The sequence below is a fragment of the Anas acuta genome, chromosome Z (genome assembly GCF_963932015.1).
Source record: "Anas acuta chromosome Z, bAnaAcu1.1, whole genome shotgun sequence".
Lineage (NCBI taxonomy): Eukaryota > Metazoa > Chordata > Aves > Anseriformes > Anatidae > Anas > Anas acuta.
The window spans coordinates 8,655,969-8,670,126 of record NC_089017.1 but is presented as its reverse complement, the minus strand read 5'-3'; positions in this window follow the sequence as shown (position 1 = coordinate 8,670,126).

Sequence of the window (14,158 nt, the reverse complement as noted above, 5' to 3'; positions counted from 1 at the left end):
AGAAGGAAGGGAAGCCATCCAGAGGGGCCTGGACAAACTGGAGAAGTGGGCCCGTGTGAACCACATGAGGTTCAACAAGCCCAAGTGCAAGGTGCTGCACCTGAGCTGGGGCAATCCCAGACATGAGCACAGACTGGGAGAAGAACCCACTGAGAGCAAACCTGCAGAGAAGGACTTGGGGGCTCTGGTGGACAAAAAGCTTGACACGAGCCAGCAGTGTGTGCCTGCAGCCCAGAAGGCCAACTGCATCCTGGGCTGCAGCAACAGAGGGGTGGGCAGCAGGTGGAGGGAGGGGATTGTGCCCCTCTGCTCTGCCCTGGTGAGGCCCCTCCTGGAGTGCTGCATCCTGGGCTGGGGCCCCCAGCTCAAGAAGGATGTGGGGCTGTTAGAGCAGGTCCAGAGGAGAGACATGGAGATGCTCAGAGGACTGGAGCACCTCTCCTGTGAAGACAGGCTGAGAAAGCTGGGACTGTTCAGCCTGTGGAAGTGAAGGTTCTGGGGAGACCTCATTGCAGCATTTCAGTACCTAAAGGGTACTTACAAAAAAGATGGAGATCAAGTTTTTTCTCAAACAGATAATGATAGGACAAAGGGGAATGGTTTTAAATTAAAAGAGGATAGATTGAGGTTAGTCATGAGTAGGAAATTCTTCGCTCAGAGGTTTGATGAGGCACAGGCTGCCCAGAGCAGCTGTGGCTGCCCCATCACTGGAGGTGTTCAAGGCCAGGCTGGATGGGGCTTTGGGAAACCTGGCCTGGTGGGAGGTATCCCTGCACAAGGCTGGGGTTTGGGACCAGGTGATCTTTAAGGTTTCTTCTGACACAAACCATTCTGTGATTCTGTGATTACAAAAAGTACTTAAACTTTCTTTAGTCTCTAGGTAGTGCCAGTGCCTGGAGAGATGTCATGCTGCTGCTTATGCAGCAGGGATGGCAGTACCTGGGGTCCATTCTGCAAAGAGAACACAGGTCTTAAATTAGATAAATTACTTATCCCAGGGGAGAGGATACACCAATTCTCCATAACTCCATTTACTCCATTACCACACATGGACCAAAACCCTATAACCGATCATAAAATCAGAAGGCTTCAAGTTTTAAACCTCGAAAACTTGATAAGGGATTTATTTTTGTTTTGCTATGGGCTTTGTTTATTTTTTTGCATCAGTTATCACGGAGCTGTCAGACAAGAAGGAATTACTACACCTGGGGCATGAGCAAGTCTCTGGGAAATGCAGGTACCTTGCAGGATGGGATATTTACATGTTGCAACCTGGTCCCCTGTAGCAAAAGAGGTTGTGGCTCCGTGCATCTCACAGCCACCCACAGGCAGGGTGGCAAGAGAGAAACTGTGAGCATACCAGGTCCTTCTGCAAGCTCTCAGTGCTCTCCACCCCAAGCTGTCTGGTAGCATTAATCTCAGTACAGCGAGGATGAGGTAGGCAAAACTCTGATTTTGGGTTGTTTCACCTCTGCCTGCAAAAGGGGAGAGAGGCCAAGGGCAGCCAGTGGCTCAGTCTGTAACAGAGCAGGAGGAAACCAGCAGCAGCCTTGCTCCTTGCAATCTGGACGGCTAACCAAAAATACAGAGGAAAATATCAGGATGAAGAAAACAAATGGAGCTGACACATTGTATAAATAGGTCTTCAAATGTCATGTGTGGCTGGAACAAAGACGTTTTGTTCCAAAGCAAGAGACAGCTTCAGATGGCTCAGTAATACACATTGAGAGGTTTGCTTATTTGGAACAGTGCTCTTCTAATGAAAAGGTTAATTGTGTTGCAATGGAAAAGAAAAAAGGCTAAGCAGAGGCCAGGCCTGCACTTCTCACCCTAGCAAAATCTCCCGCTGGCTTCAATGGAGATTTTCTATAGCAAACATCGCAGGACTGAACCACAAATGGGTCCATAAATTATACAGTAGGTATATTCACGGGTCAATAAAAATAACTAAACAAACCATATATTCTAGCAGCATTAATCCCACTGGCTTTCAGAAGAGCTGCAGCAGCAGCCAGAGAGAGACGCCCAGTGCTCAGCCGCCGGCCTGGGACCTCCCTGTGCGCCCACCGAGTGCCTGTCCTCGAGGTATTGGCTTTTTCACTCAAACTGCAGCATTTCATTCCCTTCTCCCCAAAAGGCTCCCTGACCAATGTGGAAACCTTTCTGCTTTTCAGCTGAATAAGTGGGGACAACTTCTCTGTCCCTGACAGCTATCCCAGTCCTGGCTGCAGGTTTCCTCCTGCTGTCCCAAGCTTTCAGTCTGCTGTCTGCCAAGTGCAGCACTCTGCTTTCTCTTTCCTCACAGAGAGCATACAGGCACCAATTCCTAGCCCAGGCCTGCACACCTTAACCCTGAGTGGCCCTAGGAGATCTGAAGCCACCAAAATTCACCCCAGAGCTGCTCTTTGGACTGCTATTGAATTACTCAGGTTTTGCAGGAGTGCAAATAAATTGCTTCAAAGCTGTTGCATTTGTTGGCAGTGTTCACATAATACTATAAAACAGGATCTGAGTATAATTCCCCTAATCTCTTTGTTTCTGTTCCTCTTAGTAATTGTATACTCAACTTTTTTTGTGCAGTCTGGGGTTTCCAGAGCTTCAAGACCTTTTACTGTGCTCTTACCATGTTGCTAATTCCTATTTCTTTTCTCCCTCTTCGTTGCTGCTCTCCCACAACTTTCTCTTCATTTGCTGTCTCATCATTCCCACATGAATCTCTGGCCCCACAGATGCTGTAAACATGTCCAAATATCCCCTTATTTCAGGTTTTATTTCAGGTTAAAATCATTTCCCTCTGAGATACAACAGGGGCAAGCAGGCATTCATTTCTAGAATTTGGTATTATTTAAAACAAATGAACAAACAAAAACTTAGAGATCAACTTTGGTTAACTCTGAGTGTCGAAAGACACAGAAATTCTTTTACTACAGGAGCAGATAGGTCCTTTGTGGGGTGAGAGTGGCTGCACAGTCAGGGCAAGGCTGAAAATCTCCCAATACCCAGTTTCTGGCTGTGGCTCTCAACTGGGAAAGGAAAGAATAGAACAAAAATGCAGATTCAGAGTCGTATTTTCCCTGGAAAACCCACCCTGCTTCCAACAATTTGCAGTTCAGGAACTTCCTGAGCCAGATGTTGTACTGGTGCCTAACAGCACTCAGCAGGTCTGTCATTCCCCGGAAAGGCACCCAACCCCTGTGAATTTACTCTTTCAGGCAATTCAGTTCTGTGCAATGCGAGCAAGCTCTTCTCTGCTGGATTTAAACTTTTATTTCATTGATTGCCTGCTCATTCCTGGGTCCTGATGAGTCTCCATTCCTGCTCCACCTTCATGGTCTCACCAGTCTGAGAAGCCCTCTTTTTTCACATCATTCATGTCTCCCTTCTCTCTTCCAATCAGACCACCATGAGGAGAAGATGTTCCCATCAGAATGCTGCATGGGAACAAACCTTGGTTTTCCACAGATGTGCTTTGAATTTTCTGTTTTGCTTTCTATTCTTTTCCCAGTAAGTCTTTTCAGGTGCTGGATGGGGAAGTCATCAGAAACACGACTTCAGAGATGGCATGTTGCATCCTTTTCGGAATCCCCTTTGTTAGACACCAAACTTTTTGCCAGATATTAGGTATGGATCTAATGCCAATTTTATCAGTCAATACAAGATATCCTCTGGCAGCCAAAATAAGATCTCATCTTACTGCTGTGAATGCCTGTGTGCAGCAGCTGTGGAGTCAGAAGGTATGGCCCCAAGGCTGTGCCACTGTGTGGTACCAACAGACATCCACTGCACAGAGCTGTCCATGCACAAGGACCAAAAGCGTCCAGGTTTGAGGCAGCCATCTGACTTAGGGACAAATCTTGGGTCTCGTTCACTGAAAAATTATCAAATGGATCCTGCCTTCTGGGAGCTACACAGAGGGCTGCCTAAAATCAAAAAGGATCACAGACTAAGACTTGGCCCTTCCTGAGAATAGCAATTCCTGGAGGAAGGCGCATGGGAGTAGCCCAAGGACAAAAGGTGACCAATGGCAGCTGCAAACAGGGAGTTCAGGGACTGCAAAAATGTGGCACAGACAATCTCTCCAATCTGTGATGATCAGTGCAAAAGTGTTTCTATCAAGACAGGAAACGAGTGGGTAAATGTAAAACTGTACATAAAACAGAAAGGTGTTGTGGCTCCTGTATGGACCAGGGGCCTACCACAATGGAGTAATAAAGATGCCCTAAGGGGCAGGTGTTTGGGAAGAGTGTCCCACAGCAGTATTTTCTGGAGTTTATGTAAGTTATCAAATTCTGTTAACAGTGAATTGTTTCCTATCAGGGATATCTGGTTTCATTTCATCTGCAAGTGGGAACCTCATTTAAAAACTCACAGTAAGTCAGCAATAACAAGGCATTTTTTGCAAGGAGTATGAAAACTTCCTTTTCTCATTCTGACAACTAGTGGAACAACATTTGGAATAGTTAAAAAATAACTCCTAAAACTTGGAATCTGTTCCATTAATCTGCTAAGAAAATCTTGGTAATACATTAGGCTGATTTCTTAGTGTTGGTAATATGTGACTATTATAGGACAATGCACATAAGTCTCAGCAGTGGACTGCAATTTATATTTGACTGTGAGTCTGTACATTATATGTTAGTATGAATTCATGAAGCACCTCTGTGTCCTGATATCCCTTTGGATAGCTGCTCTGGAGAGATGACTTTATCCCAGCTGATCCCATTAAATGTTAACCTATATTTTTGGAATAGATGTGATATTGGCCATGTTTAATGTAAACAAATCCCTCATAGGTTTTCATTACATGACATCAGCAATGCTTGTTTTTGGATAAGGTGAAGTAATGAACAGCCTAAAACTGTCTCCACTTCCCCATCATCTGAAAGATAAACAGAAACCAGCAGGAGTGCCCAGAATCAAAGGTCACAGTGATGCTATTTTATCTAGGACAAGAAAGTTCTTTGAAAGTTTCATGTATTGGTTTAATTTACCCATCTCATGATAAAACATAAATCTCCTTTATCTTCTTTGACACTGTCTAACTATAGACTCAAAATCACACCATGTGAAGATTTTTGAGCAAATATGGTAAAGCCTCTCTTAAAAACAAAGGTAATCCCTCTGAGTCCGCATGGTCTCAGTCATGTTTATTCATCTCTTCCAGTGTTATAACTCAATAAATACTGCTATGGCTTAGCTAGGACAGCCACTAAATGTATAGTTTTATGGCTGAGTCTGCTCTCTGGCGCTCATTTAATCATGTGTTTTATTGTCAGCTCTTCTCAAACTGTCAAACGTTGTTCCTTATGAAAGAAAGACCTGCTTTCTGTAACACACATCCCCCCTAGTCCCACTTATCATTTGGTACTATTGCCTTTCTTTTCTCTAGGCTGTTGATGACATTTATGGCTGTTTTTTTCCCAAGAAATAACGTTGTTGTTTTTTTTAAACAGGGCCTCTTTTTCACGTTTTAGTGCTTTGGCTCAATAATTTCTCACACACTAGAAATGGCCCAGCTGATGTGTTGATCTTTATATTCATCCCCATCCAAGAGTCATAAGCAGCAGTGAAAACTCACCGTGTGTGCTGGCTGAGCCTTACTCCGGGAGGCCCCATGGAAAATCCCGTTCTGGCTCTGCTCAGTGACACCACAGCAGAGGCCACACGTGCCGGTGCTCAGGTCTGGCCTCTGCCACCCCTCATGGGGGATGGACAACATGACCAGGGCAATATGGCCAAGGCAGTGGAAAAACACATGCTTGCCCATGGTGACATTCAGTAGAAATCTTCTTTATGTGATAGAAACTACCAGTGGCTTGGCACTGTGTGTTGGTGGAGTGTAAATATGTGGTGTTCTCATGCCTTACTGACACCATAGAGCTGTCAGTTCTCATGCCTTACTGACACCATAGAGCTACCTGTGTCCTTAGGCAGCCCCATTCAAGAGCAGTGCGAGGATTAAGGGCAGAGATACACCAGTAGGTACCAACACCTCATTGAGACCTACAGGGACTCACAGAGACCATGGTTAATAGCAGAAGCCAGGCAAACAATCTGTCACTTGGACTTTTAAACATCTCCACAAACATACATTTAAAACCAATAGTAAAGATGGGCTGCTTTTCCTACACTTTTTCAGGCTCATCAGTTTGTTTCTCCTCCAGAAAATGCTGACTTAGCAAAATGGAAAGCTTTTGTTGTAACTCACCCAGCCTCTGCTTCCTATGGTAACTGACAAGGCGAACTGCGGCCTACCTCTCCCATGTCAGACTAAATGTCAAAGCTGAACCAGAGCGCTCTGGTGCTGCAGAGACAAAATATCCCCCACCAGGTGTTGAAAGAGATCCTTAGATGTCCCCTCCTGTCATTTCACCTGTGGCCCACACCCTCTTTGCCCTGTGTCCAGCACTCCAGGCACAAGCCCTGTGGGCCACAGTCACCACTGGGTTGTCACCAGTCAGCACACAGCCCTCTAGCAGTGCCAGAGGAATGGCTCACTGAAAACATCAGATTAATTTCCAGGTCCAAACAGGTAGTTCAGCCTCCCCTCTGCTGAGCAGACATCTCTAGAGCAAAGCCGTACTCCACCAAATTAACGTTTTATCAGATTAGCGTCCTGCACGGGCAATGCAGTGTCACAGAGGAGAGCAAGGTGCCTGGCCCCTTGCAGGAGCTATTCTGTTTCATCTTCTGATTAAATATTTAAATGCAGAAAGGTTTTGGAAGCACTTCTGCTAGTAAAAAGTGTCATTTTTCAGTCCAATACTGGTCTGCAAGTAGGTTATGTCCATCCTGACATGTTCTGTGATCTCAGCACAAGTTCTGTGCCAGCTAATGAATGTTAATCATGGCATGCATATTCACACTTTTGGGACTAGGTGAAACAAATAACAAAGCAGAAAAAAGCCAGTCCTTCTCACAGCAAACAATTAATAGAACAATGATAAAGGAAGATAATAGCTCTCACATCATCTGCTTAAGCAGAGGAATATAATTTGAAAAGGGAGTCCTAACACTATGTCAAGCTGTAAAATTTTAATCTCATTGCCCATGCGCTTTGTAAGCATACCAGAAATGTGTGGCTGTTCCCCAAAAGCCTGACCCCCTCCAGACTCCCTGTGCTGCCAAGAACTGCTGAAACCACTCAGTGAGCAGGACCGATAAGAACGCAGTGAGAAAGCAGAAAGGTGTTTGGAGCTGGGAGGCTGGGCTGCAATATCAGCATTTCCATCCAACTAAAGAAAACTTGCTGTTTGAAATCTTACAGAGAGCAATAAATGTGTGTTTCCTGACCTCAGCAGGGGTCTGGCTGAGAGGAGCCCATTTCAGTTGCCGAAGCCATGCACATCAGCTCTGTGGACTTGCCAGCTCCCTCTGCAAGATGGTCTGTAACGTGCACACATAGTATCTGGCAGTAATAATATAGAGAAAATGAAAAATGCTTCTCATTCATTGCAAACAAATGGGTACAGTGCAATCCCAGGCAAACTTTCCTGAAGCTAGCAGCCTTCCGGATTGAAAAAGAAGCGAGTGAAAAAGGAGTGAGAGGGTCTGGGGGACCCTTGACAGGAAATGCATGGGAACTGTTACTTCAAAGAAGGGAGCAAACATCTAGGAAAAGAGAAAGTTTTCACATGCAGCCTCTGCTTTTTGCTCTGGAAGAGCAGAGTTATGCCCATGATCAGCACAGGCACTTGCAATGCCACTTGTGTGCTGTGTGGGCTGTGCTCTGCAGTGTCCAGCAGCATCACCCTGTTCCCAGTGCAGACCCTAGTTACTCATTTGCAAGTTATCCCCAAAGCAATTGTTTCTGGCATTTAAAAGCCCAGTGACTCTGCAGTCACTGTGATTCTCAGTGATTCTGAGAAATAAGCAGGCTTTCATTTGCTTCTATTCTAGGTCTCTTCCTTTTAGAGGCTTTGTCTATCAGGACCTGTGATACCAGCGCTTGAGGTCATTTAGAAGAACAAACCCATATTCAGTTGAGACTGAAGCAGTATTCCCTGTGGATGTGCTGGCATGGCAGCCTAAAGTTCACCTGAACAGCATTGCTGTGGCTCAAGGCACCGGAGCCCTGAAACAAGCAGCTGCTGGCAGAGCTCTGAGCCACCTAGCCACACATGATTTGAGGAACACAACCTGGTTGCCTCCCTGTCTTGGCTTTTACCTCGTGGTCCTCCTCATTCCTTTCTGATATAAAATTGGCAGCCACTGAAGAAATCAGTCACTCAGCCAAATCAAGAAATCTGCATCTACATGTATACCACTGCAAAATGTGTAAAAGATAGAGCATGTAATGTAAGGGAGCAAATAAAAAAAAAAAAAAAAAAGGTAGGATTTTTTGATTTAGATTATTTCTAGTGTGAAAGCTAAGGAACATTGTTATGTGTGGATAAAATACAACTCTCCTTTTACTTCAGACATACATGTATTTATTTGTATGCATCAAAGAAGTTCATGAGTTGTCTTGACTATAGGACCTCAACACAAATGTAACCGGTTTCATAGCCGACATACAAAATCAATAGCTAACCTGATCTCTTCAAAACAATCGCACACCAATACCAATTGTAGCAATACCACTGTCAATGGTTAAAGAGCTGTAAAGGTGCTTTCCTGAAGTTTTACATGGAATAACTGTTGGCGGCAACATCACCTGGGTCTAGCCAGGGTGGGAGACCTTTGGCTGGAAGCTGTTTTGCTTTCCCTTGTAAAAGCTCTGTTGTGTTTACTTCACTAAAGTTTAACTTGGCTATGATTTCATGACTACTGAATTCACACTGTCCCCAGCCAAGCCATAGAATAGCTAAAGACTCAATAAAGATGAGTGACATCATTAACCCAATACAGTAGCTATTCAGATGTACGCTGTGGTCTCCTTACATAATCACCTAATTTTAGCTACTGAGTGAACAACATACAGTACCACAGTGTATTATGAGCTCTGAATAACTGTCAAATATCCAGATGCTTTTTTCAAGGTTATTTTATTTTCCTGGTTTAAAATTATTTCCTTACGCAAATCTCAAGGTGTTATTTTCCCTTCAGCAAGCCCTCTCTTCAAAATATGTTGAAGGCTTCTGCTGCTCCTGATCATCTTGACACATCATTAGCTGGCCATCACAGTTGTAATAGTGCTCGTGGCACTCGTGTACAGCACAGGACCTTGGGATCTTATAATAGCTGCAAATAAGAACAGACCTAAGAAAGCAGTAAGGTGATACAAGCCATAATTCTAGCACCAGGCACACACATGCTCAAGTAAAACCACCTGGTTTGCTAAAAGTAGCTGTTTCTTGCACTCTGAGAAAACATTGATGAATATACTTTTTAGCCAGAAGCATTTTTGAGCAAGGACTTCTTTTTTGCTACATGCTTCAGCTGAAGTGTCTCCAGGCCCTGCAGACACATGCAGGTTTGATGCCATTTGTAGGTTCAAACTCTGGATACAAATTAAATGTGCTGGCTTAAAATCACTGGCTGTAGTGTTGGAATGTCCCTCAGATGGATCCTCTGCTTTTGAAAAAGAAGCAAAGAAGGCAGGGCTATCATTTTGGGAATCCCACATGTGATTTGCATTCAGGCACAGTGCCCGGCTCCAGGTAAGGTACACAACCTGTGCCCAATGCAACCAGACTCTGTAGATTGTGCCATGGGTAAATCCAGCCTAATGACCCTATTTGATCTGGCTAGACTTTCTTAAGCTTTTTGTCTGGTATTTTTATGTAAGTATGCTGTAACAATGAAAACCATAGCTTTAAACATCTCATCATTTCTATGATGTCTTTTATCCAAGTCACTTAAAGCACTAAATCTCTATGTATTACTCAAAAGTGCCTGTGCCTGCAGAAATATATCGAGAAGAGGCTGGATTTCTTTGCAATTACAGAAAAGATTCAAGACTCTCTACAGTACTTGAACCAAGGCGCTTTATTAAGGAGCATGCAAAAGGAGTGATTGAATTGAAAAGCCATCTCCTCTTTTATGATCCCCCAAACCCCAGCCCTGCTAATCCCCCCGTCCCCATGCTGGACATTTGGCTTTCTCTCTCTGCACACTGTCTCTCACTGCTGCCCTGAGTCGTTCTCCAGCCAGGAGAGCTGGCAATCAGTCCCGGTCCCTTGTGTAATCAACTAGCTCACCTCGGAGATATGCTCACATCGTGCTGGCGTAGACTCACTTCTTCCACTTTGCAGCGCTACGATCTGCAGACAGAACTCTGGCCCAGCTTTCTGTCTAGTTAAGACAAAACTAGTGCCTTTGTGACAATTTCTGGAAAAACAAACACGCGAAAACCCAAGGCAACATCCTCCGCTGGCTTAAGTGAGTGTAGCTCCTTAGCACTTGTTTCCATTAGTGGAGGTGCTGGCTCCCGAACGCCGTTTTGCTCTGTGCTGCTGGCACATTTCTGATTGTGTTGTCAGCAGGAGTCAAGCAAACCACGTTAATGTTGGGAGCTGTGTCTGTGCAGCTAGCTACATATAGCTTTCCACCCCACAAGCATCTGACCTATGTTAACAACATCGCGGCAGCTAAAATTGCAATGCAACAATAAAAATTCCCCGTGTGGTAAAAACCAGCTGTAAAATTCCCTGTGAAAAATCCCACTTGATCTATAGATTAAAAATGAAACCGAAGCCCAGCCACTCAGGAATGCTGAGTGCCACGGACGGGAATGCTGATCGTGCTTCGGGACGTGGAGGGCAGCCTGGGATCCCGCTGCAGTGCTGCCTCTCCTCCCGGGCACCACAGAACTGCATGAGAGAAAGAGCAAGGCACCCTGTGGGATCGCAACCTCCACACTCATTCTTGCAGGCAGAGGGCCCTGCGTGTTAGATTCCAAGCGCTTTTAATTAAAAGGGACTGGCTGTTGACAGGAGCAGCCAAGGATCAGTATCAACAGGGAGGCTGGGTAGTGGGGAGCCAGTGCAGCACCCCGTGTCCCGAAGGAAGAGGATGTTTTCTCGGCTGTGTGCACAGGACTGAGTGCCAGAGACCACAGTGACGCTGGAAAGCACAAGGTGGAATTAAGTGGCATGCTGCTCAGGGTACATTTCCAAAGGAGCAATTTCATCTGGAGCTGCCAGTGCAGTGTGCCCACCCTCGCCAGCATGCAGTTCCTCAAGACAACCAAATGGCAGATGATGCAGTTACACAGCTCTGCTTGTAATTCAGACAGAAAACCACAGGAGCTGTTTTACAACCATGGGATAAGAGTATTCTTCTCATTCAGAAAGATGTGTTACAGGCTTTCCAGCTGCAGAAAGAGCCTGGTAAGGAGCACCAAAGGGATACTGAAATAGCTGAACTATACTCTTGATCTGCCACTAATCTGACTTTGATTAACTCTCCCCATCTTGTATTTGTTTTCTCAATCCTGTAGTAATAATTGTTTTCCCATTTAGATTCTTAGAGCAGATACCATCTCTGATCATCAAGCTGAGAGGCATCTAAAGAGAATTTAAAAATAACTTAAACAGAACAAAAGCCCAGACTTAAGGATTCTTGTAGAGCAGCAAAAACGAAAGGCAGTAAGCAATGAAGGGATACTCGGTAGGATTTGATAACTTTTTTTCCTTCCAAGGAAAACATTTTACAATTTACAGAACTGCTTAAAACACAGTTGTTAGCTAAAACAGAGCAGTATGGAGGACTGTAGAACAAGTAATTAAAAGAAATAGACAGAATATATATATTTATCTCACAGACCTGAAGGTATTTTTTTTAGTGTAAACATGAGTTGAAATCCAGTAAAAATTAACAAAAATATCCTACAAATGGACATTTTATGGGGTCTTAATCAAAAAGATTATCACTTCATGAACAGCAAAATCTCCCTGCTTTGGGGAATGTGTCACATTCATTGAAATCCTTCTTCTTTCATTGAATTTAACTTCACTGAAAACTTTCTCCCCTTCCAGTACTTAGAGTGTTTGCAAAAAAAAGAAGCAAGGCAACTACTTACATGGGCAGACAGTGATAGGACAACGGGGAATAGTTTTAACCTAAAGGAAAGATTTAGATTAGATATTAGGGGGAAATTTTTTACTCATAGGGTGGTGTGGCACTGGCACAGGCTGCCCAGAGCAGCTGTGGCTGCCCCATCCCTGGCAGTGCTCAAGGCCAGGCTGGATGGGGCTTTGGGCAACCTGGTCTGGTGGGAGGTGTCCCTGCCCATGGCAGGGGGCTGGAATTAGGTGGTCTTTAAGGTCCTTTCCAACCCAAACCATTCTGTGATTCTATGATTCTTCTGTAATCTTTCTTGAGTTACAACATGGTGTGTTTAGGAAACATTGTGGAAACTTTGAAAGTTGATTCATTGATTTTGTTATGACTACAGGCTGTGATGCATAGGCATCTCAACTAGACACTCATTATCATCAAACAAGAGCCTAGGGAGCCCAATGGCCAGCTCCACTTCTTGAGGAGAGGTTTCCAAAATGTGTCATTGCAACAGGATCCTGTAAGCCTGAACTTCAAAGCTAAGAATAATTAGAAATGAATGCCTCAGCACTGGGGAAAATCTCACCAAGACGGTAATTTCTAGCATGATCTCTCTCTCTCTCTTTTTTTTTTTTTTTTTTTTAATTTATTTCATTTTCTTTTTCCAATTTTGTGACTCTCTGGCAAACTCCTGGAACTTTTCTCCATTCTCCAAAGGGTTACCATTGGTGTTTTGGACCTCAGCTGGGTTGATGGGGAGGTCGCTCAGAGTAAAATACTTACCATGGATTCTTCCACTTTCCCCCTTCTGGATTCTTCCACTTCCCCCTTCTCATCTCTCACCCCCATCGAGTGAGCTTCGGTTCCTCTAGTCCTCTATGTTTCACGTAAAATACTACCCTAAGTAGGGTAAATATTCCCCAAGATAACTGCCCATCCACACAATTAATGCAAAGGATCCCCCTTTGTACCACGCAGATTTTCAAAGAAGAGCCATTCTGACCTTTTTTGACCTCTCCAGTGGCTGTGAGGCACAATGTGCAACAGTCCTGCTCCAGGCCTCACTCCAGCTGCTCACTTGGGAGCAATCCTTTTGGCAAAAGCTCCACATGGAGCTTTATTTGGCTGCCATGTCAGAGGAAATGCAGAATTGCAAATTGCCATCCACCAGCTCTGGTGAAGCTGGAAGTGCTCCTACCACAGAGGCAAAAATAATCTGCATTTTAAATTATTGTTTTCCAGATGTATTATTTTGCATTTGTCAGGGTGACCCCTTTTTGTTATTTCCTGCTTCTCTTTTTTCAATGGTGTTTGCAGTATTCAGCTGCATCATCTGCTAATTTCATTAACATCCTGTTTAATGATCTCAAAGGGGGTACTTTAAAATATTACGTAGAACCGGACATAAAGCCCCCATTCCTGCAGCATCCCACCAGCCACCTCCCACTCACCCCTGTGCCCTGCTATTCAGCATGACCCTTTTCTTTCTCATCTTGAAGTCTTCATACTGTGTTTGCATGATGTGTCATAATTTTAAAATACTGCTGAATAATCGGTACTTACTTGCTTAGTCAGGGATTGCCACTGGTTTTTCTTTGACTGCTACATTTGCCTGTAAGGACTGAATGAGATTTCTCTGCATTTTTACAATGATAGCAGTTTTGCCCCAGTTCTGTGATGCACTAAGCTACAGGGACATGGCTATAGGAAACTTTATTGTTACAAATTTAGTGGATAATAAACGAAAATCAACAAATTACAGCAGTATGTACTACTGTACCAAGCTGGAAACTCAGCTTTCTCCCTAAAATGCCATCACAACAAATCTCCATTTTTATTAGTCAATAATTCAGCAGCATCACTAAAACACATATCAAGGTATATTTAAATTATTCTGTGAAGAATCAAGGAAATCTTACTGTAAAAAGCCGTAACAACTTTAAGTCATTGTTGACAATATTGCTTGCAGAGGCTATTTTGAAGATGCTGACATCTTTATTTGGAAGATTCTTGATGTTAGCCTCTGCTTAGTCAGGTAAAAAGTGAGGAGCCAGTTGCAAACTACACACCAATTTCATCACCAAGCAGCCCACTTGCTGATGCCACACGTGGTAGTGTTAGAAAATCATGTTTGTTTGGTAAAAAATGTCTTTTATTAGAATCACATGTGAGCTCCCAATCTTCCTGAGTTCTGCTGGATCCTTTTTCTTTCATT